This window comes from Trifolium pratense, linkage group LG4, assembly GCF_020283565.1.
Source record: "Trifolium pratense cultivar HEN17-A07 linkage group LG4, ARS_RC_1.1, whole genome shotgun sequence".
Classification (NCBI taxonomy): Eukaryota; Viridiplantae; Streptophyta; class Magnoliopsida; order Fabales; family Fabaceae; genus Trifolium; species Trifolium pratense.
Window position 1 is genome coordinate 48,282,584 of NC_060062.1, and position 20,114 is coordinate 48,302,697.

Consider the following 20,114-nt stretch of genomic DNA (forward strand, 5'->3'; position numbering starts at 1 on the left):
GGGGTACATGTTTAATATTAATTTGTCTGTTTAATTCATTAATTGTTTTTTACACTAATTCATTAGTTTTTTAATTTTATATACTAAAAATCTTAAGATTGTTTGAATGTTCAGCGAGATTAGCTCACTTGACAGAGACATTACACTATATATTATTATTTATATATTTTAAGAGTGAAATTTTTTATCACTAAATTACTTAATAAAAAAACTCAATATTGGACAAAAATAAATAGCAAGATATCAAATAAAAATAAGAATTTTTCTTATTTACTAAACTATAAGATATTTTTTTGTTTAGAGTATAAAAAACTAAAAATATCAAAATAGCATTTTTGTTTTTTGACATAAAAATATTATTTCTCTGTGGTATAATTTTGTGTTATCTTAAACTACTTCCTCCATATCAAAATATAAGAACTTATTGATCATTGCATGTATGTCAATATACAATTTTGATTACAAATATCTTTAATTTTCTATTAATAAAAATTATAAAAAAATTGATATTTTGAAATATTCAAGTCAAACAAGATCTTATAGGATAATATTTACATTTTTTTTTACAAAAGTATTTTATTATGTTATATATACTAGTTTAAAGACCCGTGCGAGACGGAGAGAGTATTTTATTATGTTTTTTTTTTTGAAAAAAGTATTTTATTATGTTATATATACTAGTTTAAAGACTCGTGCATTCACACGGGTCATTGACTTTTATTCGATATTTAAGTTTTTTTTTATAAAAGTAAACTCAGTGCATTTCATTCATAATAATAGTTTCAATACAAGGTGTACAATAATTAAAGACCTGAGGACTAGCCATAAAATGAGATGATTGAGCTAACTCATGAGCTACTCAGTTTGCTTGTCTCCTAACATAACTGACCTTACAATTCTGATTCAAGTTTATTGAGTTGCGCGGCACATGTCAATAATATTGCCAAACTCGGTGTTATTCCTAGAATTTGTCTTGATATCATGAACAACTTGTAGGCAGTCGGTTTCAATATGGACCATTGGCATATGAGAGTTTTGAATCCATCGCATCGCTTCCAATAACCCCACTGCTTCCGCTTCTGCAACTTCTGGTTTACCATTGAATTTCTTTGTGAAAGCTTGTACGAATCACCCCTGTGCATCACGAATACACGCCCCTATGCCGTAGAAATTCTGGTCGATATAGCAGGCTGTGTCAACATTGCATTTCAGGGCTCCATCAGGTGGTTTGGTCCACGAATGACTCGACGGGGTTGTGTTGCTGGATTGGTATCCCCCAAATTAGATGACGTTGCACCGAACTGGGTTAACAAACGATCTGTCTTATTTATCTTCGTGCACTTAATTTATTTTTAACTTGTCTATTGTGTTCTGTACTGGTACGAGATGTTGTAGCATCTTTCACAGCATCTTTCCACCAGCCTGCCAGAATTTCAAATACACATCAAAAGCACAACCCAACGAACCCAACGCGGGGAACGAAATAAGGTTGCAAAAGAAAGAGATGTGTAAAAATCTTCAACCATCGCAACAAACCAAAGACATCCGAGAACTCATCTTTTGAGGAACGACCAATGAAACTAACCGCCATCACAGTGACAGGTTCACGGGCCGACAACTCACTATCACACAAACAACAAGTAACAAGGCCATTTTTAGCCAAATGAAACTGTCACAACATCAACTAGAAGCAACTTGTTGGAGATATAAACCGTGGCGGTGCCATTCAGCAAACCAAATGTAGGTCAATGTTAAATCGAACTGGATAAATAATTTTGTGTGTGCTTTTCTCTTCATCTTCCTTCATCGTTTATTTAATTTTTGTTTATGATTATTATGGCATTTTTTTTAGCTTTGGTTGCTATTAATTTGCTCCAAGCATCATATTGTTGATGTGATTTTATCGAATTCATAACTCTAAACTTGACAAAGAGATCCATCTGGTAGACATAAAACAAATTGAAGAATCATTTGACTACTATAAAGGCGTTGAAGTAGCAATAAATGTCACAAGAAAGGGGGGGTTTGAATTGTGACCCTTTTTAAAATTATTTTATGTGAGTTTAAAATAACTCAAGACAATATTTCTTTTAATTGGTTAGTTAACAATTAACAAAGAAATATAGTTAGCAACAATAAAATAAACAATATATAAATGAACAAAATAAATACTGAGTTAGTTGCTGAATAAGTAAATGTTTAAGGCCCAGAGCACTCTGGTATTACTCAGTTAGTTAGTTTAGTATGTTTTAAGGATTTTAGAGTCCAAGAGAAAAACACACAAAAGTTATCCTGGTTCACCCAACTTGGGCTAGTCCAGTCCTCACAGTCCTTGTGAGATTGTCCACTATAAATGCTCAGATCAGAACCTTCTGCTTCGCATCAAAAACTTGATCACAACTGGATCAATACAAACTGCTTTTCTTCACTCGAAAAGACTTTTACACAAATGCTTTTCTTCACTCGAAAAGACTTTCACACAAATGCTTTTCTTCACTCGAAAAGACTTTCTCACAAACACTCAATCTAACATAAAAGAAAGACTTGAGAGGGTTACAATATTTGTGGGGAATATGGGTTAAATCAACTCAAGTGAGAGATTGATAATAGCAAGCTTTGTCTATTTGTTTTTCACAAATTTATGATATATCTTTGATGCTTTGCTTTGCTTTTGAAGAGTTTATTACTTGTTGATTTTTGCTTCAACTAAGTATATGATTTGATTCTTTTTGCAAACTCTTAATCTTCTCTTCATGTAGCTCCATTGTATTTATAGGCAAATATAACCTTGGAGGAGCGTATGAGAGAGGGATTTGAATTTCAAATCCAACTTGACATGTCACAATGTTGTGCTGTCAATTTGCTGTGAATAGTGCGTTATCGTTGCTTCAGTAACATTACCGTTATGGCAATCTGCACTACACTTTTAATCCAATGACAACCACTGCATTTACGTGGCCCATATATGTCCATAAGAAGGAATCTTTCCTAATTTAGGGTTGGACAACTTGTATGCAAGTGGGAAAAAATATCATGTAATTATTGTACTTTGTTTTGGTGACTCATTGTCCTTTGTTGTTTCCTTGTCCCCTCTATGTTCCCTTGAAGAGAATGAGACATGCTACAACTTGGCTTATGGTGTGACTTCACCTTGTTGGCCAATTTTCGTCCAAGCCATCATTGTATGATGTGGCTTTCATTTGAAATTCAAATCTTCATCAATCATTGATGGAAGCTTCCTTTGTTTGTCCAAAGGGGCTTTTATTTACTTTAGTCCAAAAAGGCTTTATGGCCCATGATTCAATTTATGCCATGTTTGGCATATTCCTTACATATGTGTTTCCTTAAAATACTACCACTTTTGATGAGGCAAAGGAATAATATCTTTGTGAAGCACTTCATCATTTAAGTCAAGACTTTAAGATGCTTCTTTTGTTTCTACTCATTGCTTATATGTTTTGCTTGTCCATTGGTTGCTCATCCATAACGTTACCGTTGACAGATGATATCATTATCGTTGAAACATTTCTCACAAAACACATTAGTAGATAACAAGATAATCATAATTAAAATTAATTAATATGTTTGTTATCTTTAAAACATCAAATAAGGATTTTGTCCTCAACAATCTCCCCCTTTTTGATGATGACAAACATTTAACTTAATTTTGATTTTGAATTTTTGATAAAAAGATTTTGATAATCTTTTGCATTTGATTTGTCAATAACTCCCCCTCAATTTAAGCATTCTATTTTCAATAGCAAATTGAGTTTAAACTTTGATTAAAAATAATATGACAAATTTTAACAAGTCATTCTTTTACCAAAGTGAATGTTTATGGTTATGATGGTTTTGCTCAAAATTTGAATGAGTTTCATATCAGAGTTTTTAAGGATATTTTCAAAAACATTTGTATGTTTTGATTTAGAGCATTACTTATCCTTTTAGTTGAATATCTTTTACCTGCCTTCAATGCAGAAACTTATCATGGATTAAAACTTAGCATGTTTCAGAGAATCAAACAATTTGAAATTTATCACATATTTCAACATGAATCCTGAAACTGTCTTTTGACAGAAAAAAAAGAGGTCATGATAAAATTTTGAGATATCTCTCAATTGCATATTTTCTCAAAGCATAGCTTTGTTTTCTTGTGATCAAATTGATGATTCACAAACCTGCTAATAACATAACATATAAACCGTTCATTTCATAGCAGTAGCAAGAGTTTTTTCATATATGGATTCAAAATAAACTTGCAGATGCATGCTATCATAGCATAACATATTGGCGCACTAGTTCAAAATACAAATGCATCATAAAACATAGTTTTTAACATCACAATGCAAAATAAGTAAAACAGAACAATAATCAAAAGAAATCAAAAGAGGTGCGCTCCTTTTGTTGTGCTAGCATCTGCAGCTTTCTTCTTTGTTCTTTTCTCCCCCTTTGTCATATCAAAAAGTGGGCTAAGGCGCAGGCCTGGATGGTGATGAGCCATCTGATGATGATGATGTGGAAGGTTGAGGCTTGGTGGAGAAGAAAATAATGGAGCACTACTAGTGGATGAGGAGGTGAGATGGTTTAACACAGAGTCAGGGTCAGGTTGGTTCACAAATTGATTAACTGCTAAATTTGGAGCAATTTGTGGCTGTGGCTCGGGTTGAGGTGCAGCTGCAACTGGTGATTCATTTTGTGGATAGGCTAGAGGGATGTTCAAGTTTATCTCAGCTCTAGGGCCTAGCATTTGAGATGAGGATGGAGAGTTAAAAGCCTCGTTTTGAGGAATTTCTGTTTCAACAGAATGTGGCACAAAAGGTGGATTTGGAATAAATTCATCTTCAACAGAAGGTTCAGGAATTTGTTGAGATTGTGCAGTGTCATCATACTGCTCATTCCTTTTTCTCTTGGCTCTAGTGTAAACTTTTACAGGAGCTTGGGAGATAGGTTCATTCTTGAAGTGTTTGAGGTTTTTTAAGGAAAACTTCTTGTGTTCAGTTTCAGCAATTTCCCCCTCAAAAGGTACTTTGAAATGATCAAAGATTTTGGTTAAAGCCATGCCATACGAGACACAGAATTTTTTGTTATTCCTATTAGCTATATCCATCATAAAATTGATCATTAGGAATGGAAGGTTTAGCTTTTTCCTTTCAAACAGGTGATGAATGACCATGAGTTCATTATCATCTAGCTCAGCATATTTTCCTTGTCTTGGCAAAACACTTCCTTGAGTTATGATATGAAAAACTTTGGATAAAAAGTTTAGGTCAGAGGTTTTGCGAGAGTCTTTTGGAGATTCTAAAGTGAAAATAGGGATTCTAACTTCTTCAAATGTGGTTTTAGCTAGGCTATACCAGTTTCTTCCATAAGACATAAATCCATCATTTGGAATTTTAAAGATATCAGCAATAACATCAGGGTTAAGTTCAAAATCTACTCCCTTAACAATGGTTTTAATGGTGCAATTTTCACGATCACACTTAGCCTTAAAGTAAAAGGCTTGAACTAACCTAGGGTAATAGGTTTCTTTAAGAGATAGAAAAGAGGACCAACCTTGAAAGTCAGTGTAGGCTTTTATCTCAAGAGGATGTGATTGAAGAGCTTCAAAATTGAAAAACCGTCCTGGTGCTATTGGCTTGGTTCTCCATTTTTCTTGAAAAATCTTTTCTTCAGCTTCTGATGAGTACATTGGTGTTTCATCTTGAAACATAGCATTCACAGATTTTTTCTTTTCCAATCTCTGTTTCGGCTTAGAGGAAGTTTCACAGACTTTCTCTTTTCCCTTTTTAGTTTGAGTTTGAGTTGGAATGGTGGAATCTGACTTAGTTTCCTCGCTTGAGGATTTTGATGAAGGGTTAGAGTTAGATTTGGATGATGGAGGAACGAAAGTTTCTTCCTCATCACTTTCTTCTTCATCAGTTGAATCAACATTTATGTAGATTTTTTCAACATTGCTCTGAGTTTGTTGATTTGCAAAGTTTTCTTTCAACCTTTGGGAACGGCGAGGAGGAGCAGAAAAAGAAGGTTTTTTCTTTGATTTTGGCTTGAGATGTGGTGGAGTTTGATTTTGATTTAGTGGTGTTTGAGCTGGATTTGGTGGTGGTTGATCATAGTAAGGAGGAAACAAGGTTCTTAAGGGTTTCAAGTTTAAGGGTAACGATGAAGATGGAGGTGGTGAAGGGTTGCGGAATCGTGGTGGTGAACGGTTGAATGGTGGTGCGCGTCTGGCTGTTTGTTTGGTTCTCATGATTGTGATGGAGAGGAAGATTAAGGAAGAAGAAGGGTTTGGAGAGGATGATGAACTCGGTTGAAGTGAGAAGAGGAAGAGTTGATGAATGAGGAGTGATGGTGGGAGTTGGTTTAAGTAACCGAGGGAGGGAGTGATTAGATGTGATATCTTTGAAAAGATATCCCTTTTCAGATACTTAATAAAGTAAGTTAGATGAAAAGTTTTTAATAAGAAAGGAAATCATTAATGGGTTGTCATTTTATTAAATGATAAATTTTTAATTCACCTTAGATATTTCTGGATTACTAGCTTTTAATGGGATTTTGAATTATTTTTAATTTAACTTTTAACTCATTAAAACGATCTTCTACTAAGGGTTTAGTGAAGATATCAGCTAGTTGATTTTTTGTGTCAACAAAAATTAGTTCAATTTCCTTTTTATTAACATGATCCCTAATAAAATGATGTTTTATCTCAATATGCTTGGATCTTGAATGTTGAATGGGATTTTTTGACAAATTAATTGCACTAGTATTATCACAATAAATAGGTACATTTTCGTACCTTATTGAGAAATCCTCAAGCTGATTTTTAATCCAGAGAACTTGAGAGCAACAGCTTGCAGCTGACACATATTCAGCTTCAGTGGTAGATAATGCTATCGTGTTTTGTTTTCTGCATGACCAGCTTATGAGTGCTTTTCCAAGAAATTGGCATGCACCACTTGTACTTTTTCTTTCAATTTTGTCTCCAGCGTAGTCAGCGTCACAATAAGCTATTAAATCAAAAATAGAATCTTTGCTATACCAAAGACCAAGATTAGTAGTACCGACAAGATATCTGAAAATTCTTTTAACAGCAGTTAGGTGCGATTCTCTAGGAGAAGTTTGAAAACGTGCACATAAACCTACTGCAAAAACTATGTCTGGTCTACTTGCAATTAAGTACAATAGAGATCCAATCATACCTCTATATTCCTTTTCAGGAACAATTTTTCCTTCCTCATCTTTATCCAAATTTGTAGATGGATGCATGGGAGTTGCCATAATTTTGGCTTCATTCATTTTATATTTTTTGAGAAGATCTTTAATATATTTTTCTTGACAAATAAAAATTCCATTTATTTCTTGTTTAATTTGTAAACCAAGAAAATATCTCAGTTCTCCCATCATGCTCATCTCAAATTCATTTTGCATGAGATGGGAAAAATCTTCACATAATTTTTCATTTGTTGATCCAAAAATAATATCATCAACATAGACTTGAACAATTAATAAATCCAATTTATCAATTTTTGTAAAAAGAGTTGTGTCAATTTTTCCTCTAGAAAAATTGTTCTTGATTAAGAATGCACTTAATCTGTCATACCAAGCTCTTGGAGCTTGTTTTAGACCATACAAAGCTTTTGAAAGTTTGAACACATGATCTTTTTTCTTTTCATTTTCAAAACCAGGAGGTTGATGAACATAAACCTCTTCATTTAGAAAACCATTTAAAAAAGCACTTTTAACATCCATTTGAAATAATTTAATATTTTTATGTGATGCATATGCTAAAAGAATTCTTATTGCTTCTAACCTGGCAACTGGAGCAAAAGTTTCATCGTAATCAATACCTTCTTGCTGGTTATATCCTTGAGCAACAAGTCTTGCCTTGTTTCTAATAACCTTACCTTCTTCATCTAGCTTGTTTCTAAAAACCCATCTTGTTCCTATGATTGAGTGATCTGTAGGAGATGGAACAAGTAACCATACTTGATTTTTCTCAAACTGAAGAAGTTCTTCTCTCATTGCTTCTACCCATGACTTATCAATAATGGCTTCGCCAATGGATTTTGGCTCTATCTGAGAGATCATTGCCATGTTGTTATCATTGTCTTTGAATGATAGTCTTGTTCTTATTCCATCAGTGGAACTTCCAATGATTTGATCTTGAGGATGATTCCCAACAATTCTCAATGTTTTTGGAGGAAGAAGAGGATCATCTTCTTTCTTTTGATTTGGAACAACCTGAGAAGTTAGTCTTTCTTGCTCATCATCAATTGATGGCATTATAAGATCATCAAATTCATCAAAGATAATATTCATGCTTATTTCCATGGTTTGAGTTTTCAAGTTATAAATTCTATATCCTTTAGAATTAGTAGCATAACCTAAGAAAATAGCTTTATCTGATTTTGAATCAAATTTACCAAGATTATCTTTTGTGTTTAAGATATAACAAAAACATCCAAAAATATGAAAATATGATATGTTTGGTTTTCTATTTTTCCAAAGTTCATATGGAGTTTTGTCTAGAATTTTTCTTATTGAAACTCTATTTAAAATATAGCAAGAAGTACTTATGGCTTCAGCCCAAAAATATTTTTCAACATTTGATTCATTTAACATTGTTCTTGCCATTTCTTGTAAAGTTCTATTTTTTCTTTCAACAACTCCATTTTGCTGAGGAGTTCTTGCACAAGAAAAATTATGAGAAATACCATTTTCATCAAAGAATGATTTGAAAGATGAATTTTCAAATTCTCCTCCATGATCACTTCTGACAGAGATGATATTTGAGCTTTGTTCATTTTGAACAAGTTTACAAAAGTTTTTGAAAGCATCACAAGATTCATCTTTATTTTTCAAAAACAAAACCCATGTGTATCTGGAGAAATCATCAACTATAACAAAACCATATTGTTTTCCACCAAGACTAGTGGTGTTGACAGGACCAAATAAATCAATGTGAAGTAGTTCTAGAGGTTTTTTAGTTGAAATAAAATCTTTTGGATAAAAACTACTTTTGACTTGTTTTCCTCTTACACAAGCTTCACAGATTTTATCTTTGTCAAACTTGATTTTTGGAAGACCTCTTACTAGATCAAGTTGAGATAATTTTGAAATTGTTTTCATGCTTATATGACCAGCTCTTTTGTGCCAAATCCATTTATCTTTTTCGATAGACATAAAACATGATTCAGCTGGAATGTCATCTAAGTATAAAACATACAAATTTTTCTTTCTTGATCCGGAAAAGAAAACTTTTCCTGATGAAGTTTGTTTGACTTCACAAATATTTGGTTTAAAAATAACTTCAATTGACTGATACTAAGTAAATTATGTTTTAGACCTTCTACATATTGAACATCTTCAATTTTTGCAGAATCATTATTACCTATAATACCTTTTCCTTTTATTTGTGCAGTATTATTATTACCAAACGTAACTGACCCTCCTTCCTTTTTAATGAAGGAGAGAAAACACCTTTTATCTCCTGTCATGTGTTTTGAACAGCCACTGTCCAAAAACCATGGCTTTTTCTTTGCACCTTGATAGTATCCCTGTATTTTGAAATTTTCGTTTAGGTGCCCATAATGACTTGGGTCCTTGAGGGTTAGTTTTCACAATTTGTTTATTTTTAAAATAGCATTCTTTTTCAAGATGCCCAAAGTTTTTGCAAAATGAACAATGTTTATTTTTTCTCTCCAAGTGACGATAACGTTTTGGTTCATAGAAAAAACTTTCATAACTTTCTTTTTGATAGCAAATTGATTCATGATGACCATTTTTGTTACAAAATGAACATCTCAACTTAGACTCTCTGTTTGCTGGTAAAAGAACATTTTCAAAAATTTTGTTTTTAACTTCATTAAAACCTAAGCCATTTTTGTTAAGAGCTTGAGATTGTGATCCCATAATGTTTTGAAAAGTTTCAGTTGATTTTATAAACCCAGTGAGATCATTTCTCAGTTCTTTTATTTCATTTTTCAACACAACATTTTCATCTATTTTCTTAGATAAAACACTAGAGCAAACATGTTTTTCTTTTGACTCAATTAAGTCTTTGTTAATTTTCTCAACATTAAGAATGTCAATTTGAAGTTTTTTCTTTTCTTCTTTTAGTTCAGAAACTTCTTTTTGTAACAAAAAACATTGTTTGGATAAGAATTCAGAATCATGTAATAAACTATCAAAATTAGTTTCTAATTCTTCATAAGGATGAGTTTTGTCAAAGAGAAATACCTCATCATTTTCTGAATCTGCCATTAGACAGATGTTGGCTTCTTCTTCTTCTTTATTTGTTTCAAATTCATCATCATCATCCCAGGTAGCTAACATGGATTTTTTCTTGAAGGGAAAATTTCTGGGTGATTTGTTTAAGGGACATTCTGATTTGTAATGTCCAAGTTTGTTGCAACCAAAGCAGGTCACTTGACTTTTGTCAAAGTCATTTTTCTGCATATCTTTTCCTGAAGAAAAGTTTCTTCTAATTTGATCTCTTCTTCTTAACATACGTTGGATTTTGCCAGAAATGAGAGCTAGTTCTCCTTCTGCCTCTTCTTGGGTAGATTCTAATTCCTTAGAGTCATCTTCTAAAAAACTTATATCTTTTTGAGAAGCTTTTAAAGCAATGGTTTTTTCCTTTTTTAAAGGTTTATCTCCTTGAAGAATAACTTCCTGAGCTTTTAAAGTACCAATAAGATCTTCTATGGGAAGTGTTTTCAAATCTTTAGTTTGAGTAATGGCAGTAACCATTGGTCTCCAAGTGACTGGAAGACATCTTAAAAGTTTTCTAATTCTATCATTAGTTGAAAAAGTTTTTCCAAGTGATCTTAATTCATTTATGATAGTAGTAAATCTTGAAAACATTTCATCAATAGTTTCGTTTTCAATCATTTCAAAAGTTTCAAATTTATTAGTTCCTATGTCTATTCTTGTTTCTTTTACATGACTAGTTCCTTCATGATGAACTTGTAAAGTGTCCCAAACCTTTTTAGCAGTATCACATTCATCTACTCTTTCACTTTCTTCCATGCTTAGAGCACAGGATAGAAATAAATGAGCTTTAGAGTTTAGGAGTACCTTTTGTTGTTCTGCAGTTGTCCATGCATCTTCAGGTTTGTCTGAAATGACTCCCTCAGCAGAAGTTACAGTAGGAACATAATTTCCTTCTGTGACTATGCGCCACATTCCTACTTCTTGAGATTTTAAAAACAATTGCATTTTGTTTTTCCAAAAATAGTAATTTTTTCCAGTGAACAAAGGTGGTCTTGAAGCAGATCCTCCTTCTGGAATGTATCTTTCTTTTGACATTTTTCTTCCTGAATCTTTTTCCTCTAACACTTGTTAAGTGTATAAACCTGTAGAGACAGGCTCTGATACCAATTGAAGTAGCAATAAATGTCACAAGAAAGGGGGGGTTTGAATTGTGACCCTTTTTAAAATTATTTTATGTGAGTTTAAAATAACTCAAGACAATATTTCTTTTAATTGGTTAGTTAACAATTAACAAAGAAATATAGTTAGCAACAATAAAATAAACAATATATAAATGAACAAAATAAATACTGAGTTAGTTGCTGAATAAGTAAATGTTTAAGGCCCAGAGCACTCTGGTATTACTCAGTTAGTTAGTTTAGTATGTTTTAAGGATTTTAGAGTCCAAGAGAAAAACACACAAAAGTTATCCTGGTTCACCCAACTTGGGCTAGTCCAGTCCTCACAGTCCTTGTGAGATTGTCCACTATAAATGCTCAGATCAGAACCTTCTGCTTCGCATCAAAAACTTGATCACAACTGGATCAATACAAACTGCTTTTCTTCACTCGAAAAGACTTTTACACAAATGCTTTTCTTCACTCGAAAAGACTTTCACACAAATGCTTTTCTTCACTCGAAAAGACTTTCTCACAAACACTCAATCTAACATAAAAGAAAGACTTGAGAGGGTTACAATATTTGTGGGGAATATGGGTTAAATCAACTCAAGTGAGAGATTGATAATAGCAAGCTTTGTCTATTTGTTTTTCACAAATTTATGATATATCTTTGATGCTTTGCTTTGCTTTTGAAGAGTTTATTACTTGTTGATTTTTGCTTCAACTAAGTATATGATTTGATTCTTTTTGCAAACTCTTAATCTTCTCTTCATGTAGCTCCATTGTATTTATAGGCAAATATAACCTTGGAGGAGCGTATGAGAGAGGGATTTGAATTTCAAATCCAACTTGACATGTCACAATGTTGTGCTGTCAATTTGCTGTGAATAGTGCGTTATCGTTGCTTCAGTAACATTACCGTTATGGCAATCTGCACTACACTTTTAATCCAATGACAACCACTGCATTTACGTGGCCCATATATGTCCATAAGAAGGAATCTTTCCTAATTTAGGGTTGGACAACATGTATGCAAGTGGGAAAAAATATCATGTAATTATTGTACTTTGTTTTGGTGACTCATTGTCCTTTGTTGTTTCCTTGTCCCCTCTATGTTCCCTTGAAGAGAATGAGACATGCTACAACTTGGCTTATGGTGTGACTTCACCTTGTTGGCCAATTTTCGTCCAAGCCATCATTGTATGATGTGGCTTTCATTTGAAATTCAAATCTTCATCAATCATTGATGGAAGCTTCCTTTGTTTGTCCAAAGGGGCTTTTATTTACTTTAGTCCAAAAAGGCTTTATGGCCCATGATTCAATTTATGTCATGTTTGGCATATTCCTTACATATGTGTTTCCTTAAAATACTACCACTTTTGATGAGGCAAAGGAATAATATCTTTGTGAAGCACTTCATCATTTAAGTCAAGACTTTAAGATGCTTCTTTTGTTTCTACTCATTGCTTATATGTTTTGCTTGTCCATTGGTTGCTCATCCAAAACGTTACCGTTGACAGATGATATCATTATCGTTGAAACATTTCTCACAAAACACATTAGTAGATAACAAGATAATCATAATTAAAATTAATTAATATGTTTGTTATCTTTAAAACATCAAATAAGGATTTTGTCCTCAACAGGCGTGAGTTCAACCATTACCAACTATGTGAGAACATATTGGATTCTTCTCCTCATCAGTGCCGTATCTTAGGGGGGGTGAGGAGGGTGACGGCCTATTAGGCCCCCAAATTTTTTTTAGGGGTACATATATTATATATGTCAATAATATAAAATAAATAAATATCAAAATTCTTGTGAAAATTTAAAATAATATGTCTAAATATCTTGTGAAGATTTTAATATATATTACAATTATATTTACAAATAAAAATATTTTCAAAAAAAATTATATTTACAAATAATAAATTGTTAGAGGTTATTGTTTATATTTTTGTTTTGAATGTATCAAAAAAAATAATTTTGTTTAGAATCTTTTAAGATTTGCTTCTTTTATAAATATATATGATTTAGAAATATATATTTATTACAATTTAGCTCTATAAATATAGCAACAGAGTCATGAATCCATATCTATATTATTATATATAAAGAGAATATATACATCAGTTTTGGTGTGGACTTTTCATAATGCTTGTAGGAATTGTTTTGTATGAGTATTTTGATATTAAATAAAAAATTCAATGTGTATTAGCAATTCAATTTTTTTATACTATTTAATAGTTAGACCCAAATTTTAAGGTCGCCCATAGGCCCCCAAAACCTTAGAAACGGGTTGCTCCTCACGGAGGTTTTGATCTATAATTTTAACCAACAAAGTAAATCAAATGTAGATATAATAATAATAATAATAATAATAATAATAATAATAATAATAATAATAATAATAATAATAATAATAATATTGTTATTATAAAAATTAAAATAAAATATTATTAGACCCTTTTTCTATTACGATTAAATATATTTTATATGGACACCCTTCTCCGGAGCCTGATGGAATGATGTTCAACCAACAACCCCCTAATCATAGAGAACAAACTTTTCTTATCCACTTGATAACCCTTCATTTCTTTCTTTCCACTCTTGAATTTTGTTGCGATTTCTTCTATAGCTCTTGTTTTTCTTCGTACAAATTTAGAAACTAATGGAGGGTATTGAAAAAGAAAAACTCTTCTCACACTTGGATCATCTGAGTATGTTGTTAAAAAGGCTTGTTTCTAGCCAGTTCGTTGACGGATTCCGGACAACAAAGCTTGATGTTTCACTCTTGAAAAAGCTGAAGACAACATTGATGAAACAACAAGCTATATTTGAGCATCTGATCACCTACAAACATGCTGCAGTACTAGTGCAATGGCCAAATTTGTTCACATATAATGTCTTTCATATTGACATTTTGCTTGACGAAATCGACACTGAAAGCTGCAAAGTGGAAGAAACCTTAACTACTACTTCTCATTTCAAACTGTTGATTAATTATAGATTGCAAAAATCAATTGAAAGATTAGAGTTCATGTCATGACTTCAGGAGCTGAAACTTGTACTACAAGTTATGATCTAGCAGCTGATGAATCTTCTATACAACTCCCCTCATTTTTAACTTCTGTCAAGGTGTTGTTAGACAGGCTTGATTCTACTGAGTTCCTCAACAACTTCGCGAGAACGAAGCTTGATGTTTCACACTTGGAAAACCTCAAGAAAACAATGCTGAATCTTGAAAGTATATCTGGTTACGCTGAGGAGAAAAATCTACTTCTCAGGTGTTGAAAAATCTTTCTACTCCTTTCAAACTATATAATGGAGTGAATAATTCTGAATTTCAAAAATTAATTGAAAGATTAGAATTCTTGACTTCACGAGCACTGGTTCTGGGTGAATTTGATAGTTCTCGATCCAAAAGTGTTTCGCGTGAAACTCCTACAAGTTCTATTTTGGATGATGAATCTTCTATTTATGGAAGAGAAGCTGATTTAAAGAAACTTAAACATCTTTTGTTGTCTACTGATTGTGGTGATAGTAAAATAGGAATGATTTCAATTGTTGGCATTGAAGGGATTGGTAAAACAACCCTTGCTAAACTTCTTTACAATGATCCCGAAGTATATAATAAATTTGAGTTAAAAGTGTGGGCACATGTCTCAGTCCATTTTGATGATTTGATTGTTCTGGAAACCATTCTTGATGACTTGAATGCAAACAGAAATGACACAAGTGACGTGAATACCGTTTACCCAAAAATTTTGCTAGTATTGGATGAGCTACAGGATGCAAAATCTATCATGACATTACTACTGAATTTCTCAAAAGTTTGCGAAACAGGAAGCAAGATAATCGTCACAACACAGGATGAAGAAGTTGCACTATCCATGCAAACTTTTGTGCCATCCATGCAAACCATTATTTCTATCCACTACTTGAGACCTTTGGAAATTGAAGATTGCTGGTCTTTACTTGCGAGACATGCATTTGGAGCATGTAACGACCAACAACGATCCAATCTAGAAGAAATTGGCAGAGAAATTGCAAAAAAATGTTACGGATCACCATTTGCTGCAATAGCACTTGGGGATATTCTTCGCGCCAAATTGTGCCGAAATTACTGGAATTTTGTGCTCGAAAGTGACATTTTGGTATTGACTGATCATGACGTGCAACCTTTTATGCAATTGAGCTACCACTATCTTTCAGATCCTTTAAAACGATTCTTTGAATATTGTTCAATTTTTCCGAAGAAGTCCATCATAGAAAAAAAATTGGTAGTTCAATTGTGGATTGCAGAAGGCTTAGTAGAATCGTCCACTGACCAGGAAAAAGTTGGAGAAGAATACTTTGATGTACTAGTATCAAGGTCGTTGATACATCGACGATCTATTGGTGATGAGGAAGCAAACTTTGAAATGCATAACCTCGTCCATGATTTAGCTACAGAGGTTTCATCTTCATATTGTATCAATATGGACGAAGACGAACATGAGCTACATGATCGGGTACGTACCTTATCATACAATAGAGGGATACATGACTCATATACTAAATTTTCTAAATTGTATGGACTAAAAGATCTACGTACCTTTCTAGCATTACCATTACAAGAAAATTTGCCTCTTTGTTTTCTTTCAAACAAGGTAGTACATGACTTGCTGCCATCAATGAAACAATTACGCGTGCTGTCTTTGTCAAACTACAAGAGTATCACTGAGATTCCCAACTCTATTGGAGATTTGTTATACCTGCAATACTTAAATCTTTCTCACACTAAGATTGCAAGGTTGGCTATTGAAACATGCAAGCTTTACAATCTGCAGTTCTTGTTGTTGGCAGGCTGTAGAAGGCTCATTGAATTGCCAGAGGACATTTGGAAGTTGGTTAATCTCCGCCACCTTGATGTTAGTGACACTGCACTAAGGGAGATGCCGGTACAAATAGCCAAACTAGAAAATCTCCAAACTTTGTCTAATTTTGTGGTCAGCAATGACAATCATGGATTGAAGCTTGTGGAGCTTGGAAAATTTCCCCACCTACATGGAAAACTTTCTATCTCCCAGCTACAAAATGTTAGTGACCCCTTTGAAGCAGATCAAGCCAATATGAAGATGAAAGAACAGATAGATGAGTTAGCTTTAGAATGGGATTGTGGAACAGAAGAGTAGGAAACTTACCTGATAAATTTCCTTACTTAATTAAACTTGAGTTAAGAGAATGTCCTCTACTGATGCAATCATCAGATCATTTATTCAACCAACTGATGTTCCCTTTGAATTCTCTTCGACAAATGACCATAGACGGCTTTCCATCTCTGACGTCTTTCCCAACATTTGGTCTACCAAAAGCCTTGAAATTTCTCACAATAAATAATTGTGAGAATCTAGAGTTCCTTCCTCAAGAATACTTGCACAATTACACATCGCTTGAGGAATTGCAAATATCTTATAGCTGTAATTCAATGATATCATTTACCTTGGGCGCTCTCCCTGTCCTCAAGAGTTTGTTTATTGAGGGTTGTAAAAATCTGAAATCCATATTAATTGCAGGAGCGTCAGAAAAGAGTCTCTCATTTTTTAGAAGCATCAAAATATGGGATTGCAATGAATTCGAGTCATTTCCCTCGGGTGGATTGGCTACTCCAAACCTCGTTTATATTGCAGTGTGGAAGTGTGCGAAGCTTCGTTCACTACCTGAAGCAATGAACACTCTAACTGACCTTCAAGAAATGGCAATTGATAATCTACCAAATCTTCAATCTTTTGTTATAGATGATTTGCCTATCAGTTTACGGGAATTGACTGTTGGATCTGTTGGAGGGATTTCGCGGAAAACTGAGCCAACTTGGAATCGTCTTAAATATCTGTCAGTGTAGCGAATTAAAGGTGATGATACTGTGAACGCGTTTGTGGTGCCACTCCTACCTGCATATCTCATGACACTATGCATTTGTGGTCTTAGTGATAAAAGCATTGATTGGAAGTGGCTTCAACATCTCACTTCTCTCCAAAACCTTGAGATCGTTAACGCTCCCAAACTCAAGTTGTTGCCAAAAAAAGGATTGCCTTCCTCTCTTTTAGTACTAAGTATAACTCATTGTCCATTACTGGAAGCAAGTTTTCGGAGAAAGCAAGGGAAAGAGTGGCGTAAGATTGCTCACATTCCCTCCATAATTATAGATGGTGAATTGATCACATGATTTTCATGTCCAGGTGAGTCTCTAAAATGATTCTTTTCTTTGTTTCTTCCTTATTATATGTCATCATTAATTAATATTGTTATTTTCATTAGTAACATCAAAGTACAATAATATAAGTCTAACACTAACTTAATTTTTAATTCCATTCGGTCACCCCTGTTTTTGCATGTTGGGTTTCAAGTGTGAGTGATTAAGTGTCACATTGACTATGACCGGAAAGAATGTTGGATTTATAAGAGAGGTGACTTAGTTGAGATATGGCGCCTCCCTCTCTTGTGGTCTTGGAGCATTTGAGTTTGACCCGATATTTCTCTCGAGCTCCCCGGACTCCCCCAACACTGCACAACCTGCAACCAAGTCCATTAAAAGTTTTACCCTTGGGGAACGGGTGAAAAAGAAAAACAACAACTTCAAATATGTTAGGTACTCTTTTTGTCTATATATATTTATATTTTAATGAGTTTGTTTCAATGCATTGGTTGTATCAAACATTTGTAACATGGTTTAAATTCTTCAATGATAGCTTGTACCAAGGGCTTCAAGTGAGATTGATGGCTTTGTACCAAGATTGAAGCAGTGACATCTCAGCTATAATTGATTTCCCTCTTTGATAGGTTTTAACATGACTCCTTATAGCATGTTCTATAATGCTCATATTTCTTTTCATCAATAAACTATTTTGTTTAACATTGTCCAATGCTCATCCTTATTTCCAAATTGAAGACAGCCTCTAGTTGTGTTCATGACATAACTGATAAATTGTTTAACTTCAACGCCGCAGAGTTGGTGTACTGTGCAAGCAATTTTTGTTTGAGCCCCAAGGATCAGTTCTTTGAGACAACAATTATTGTGAGTTTTCCTCCTCGAGACTAAGTTATTTAATTTTTACAAGCTCTTGTTTAGCTGCACTTTGCTTTGCTATGCAACAATTATTTACTTCCATATCACTTCTGGTTTTATTACAGGATTCAGGAGAATAATTCTGGAGTACTAGGACAAGCAGCAATTATATGTTAGAGTTTTGATTTCGCAGCAACTTCTTTGCCGCAGAGCGCTGGATGCAGTAGAGAAACTGTACTCATAAAATTAAAGAGGAGCAGCGTTTTCTTATAAGCTGCATTTTGTTGTGATTTCTAGCGTCATTCTTATTCATTCAAACTAAGCAACTTAGGGTGTGACTTTTGTTCTATGGAACACAATAAAAAACAACCCCTCTTGTTCATTCATATTGATGTTTCTCATTGATGAAGATAGTTTTGGTGAAAGAAAGAAAAAAAATAGAGTATTGCACTCCCTTATCTTGAGAGATGTTTAAATCACACTCTCATATTCTCTTATGGGAAGTGCTATTTCAAGCTAACAAAATTATCACGAAATCATAGTGAAACATTTATGAGCGTCAAATTCTTTTTTTTACTCAAATAACCTCCGCTCATTTCATTAAATAATCGTTGCTCAAATTCTTATTTAGTTGAAAACATGAGTGGATGGATGAAAAGTTGAAAATGCCATCTTCAGCACCACTATGTCATGATGTTTTGCAAGAACTTTTTCGCTACAAGTAACATTAGCCTTCTCTTAATGTTGTCCAAATACATTAGTTTTACGATGAACCTAAAAAGTAAAATTTCACTTATATATACGCTCTTCCCCCTTCTTATACAAGATATCTCTTATATATTCTAAGCTTATTCCGATAAGCTAACCATAAACCTAATCATTTTTCCTCTCTTTTTATTGTTGTTTTATATATAAAAAAAATTAATTTGTCTACAATGGAAATTGAACATACATCATCTGCTTACAATAAAGTTTTTCAACCACTAAAGCATATGCTTCAATTGTGATTAAAGTTAAAAATCATAATATGTTAACTTAATATTAAATACATTTATAATCTTCTCTTATCTCTTATATTCTAAGCTTATTCTGATAAGCTAACCCTAAACCTAATCATTTTCCCTCTCTTTTTATTGCAGTCTTATATAAAATAAAATAAAATTGTCTATAGTGGGAATCGAACCCGCATCATTTGTTTACAATAAAATTTTTCAACCACTAGAGCATGTGCTTCAATTGTAATTAAAGTTAAAAATCCTAATATGTTAACTTAATATTAAATGCATTTATAATCTTCTCTTATCTCTTATATTCTAAGCTTATTCTGATAAGCTAACCCTAAACTTAAATCATTTATAATCCTTTATTTTTTATAAATAAATAAGATAAGAACCAAAGTGTTGCAAATAAAAGATAAAGGACCAAAATGTTAAAAAAATAAAAATAAATGACCAAAGTGTTACAGAAAAATAAGATAAAGGACCTGCAGTGTAATTTTGTCATCCTAATATGTTAACCTAATATTAAATGCATTTATAATCTTTTCTTATATATTCTAAACTTATTCTGATACGCTAACCCTAAACCTAATCTCTTTCCCGCTCATTTTCCATCTCTTTTTATTGCAGTTTTAAATTAAATAAAAAATTTGTCTAACGTGGAATCAAACTTGCATTCTTTGCTTACAATAAAGT

The 20,114-nt window shown here is 33.0% G+C and overlaps 2 pseudogenes; one reads left to right on the top strand and one right to left on the bottom strand.

Annotated features, from left to right (window-relative positions):
- Positions 1 to 9,276: 9,276 nt before the first annotated feature.
- LOC123923593 lies at positions 9,277 to 11,359 on the bottom strand (annotated as a pseudogene).
- Positions 11,360 to 14,417: 3,058 nt separating this feature from the next.
- LOC123922795 lies at positions 14,418 to 18,806 on the top strand (annotated as a pseudogene).
- The last annotated feature ends 1,308 nt before the right edge of the window (positions 18,807 to 20,114 follow it).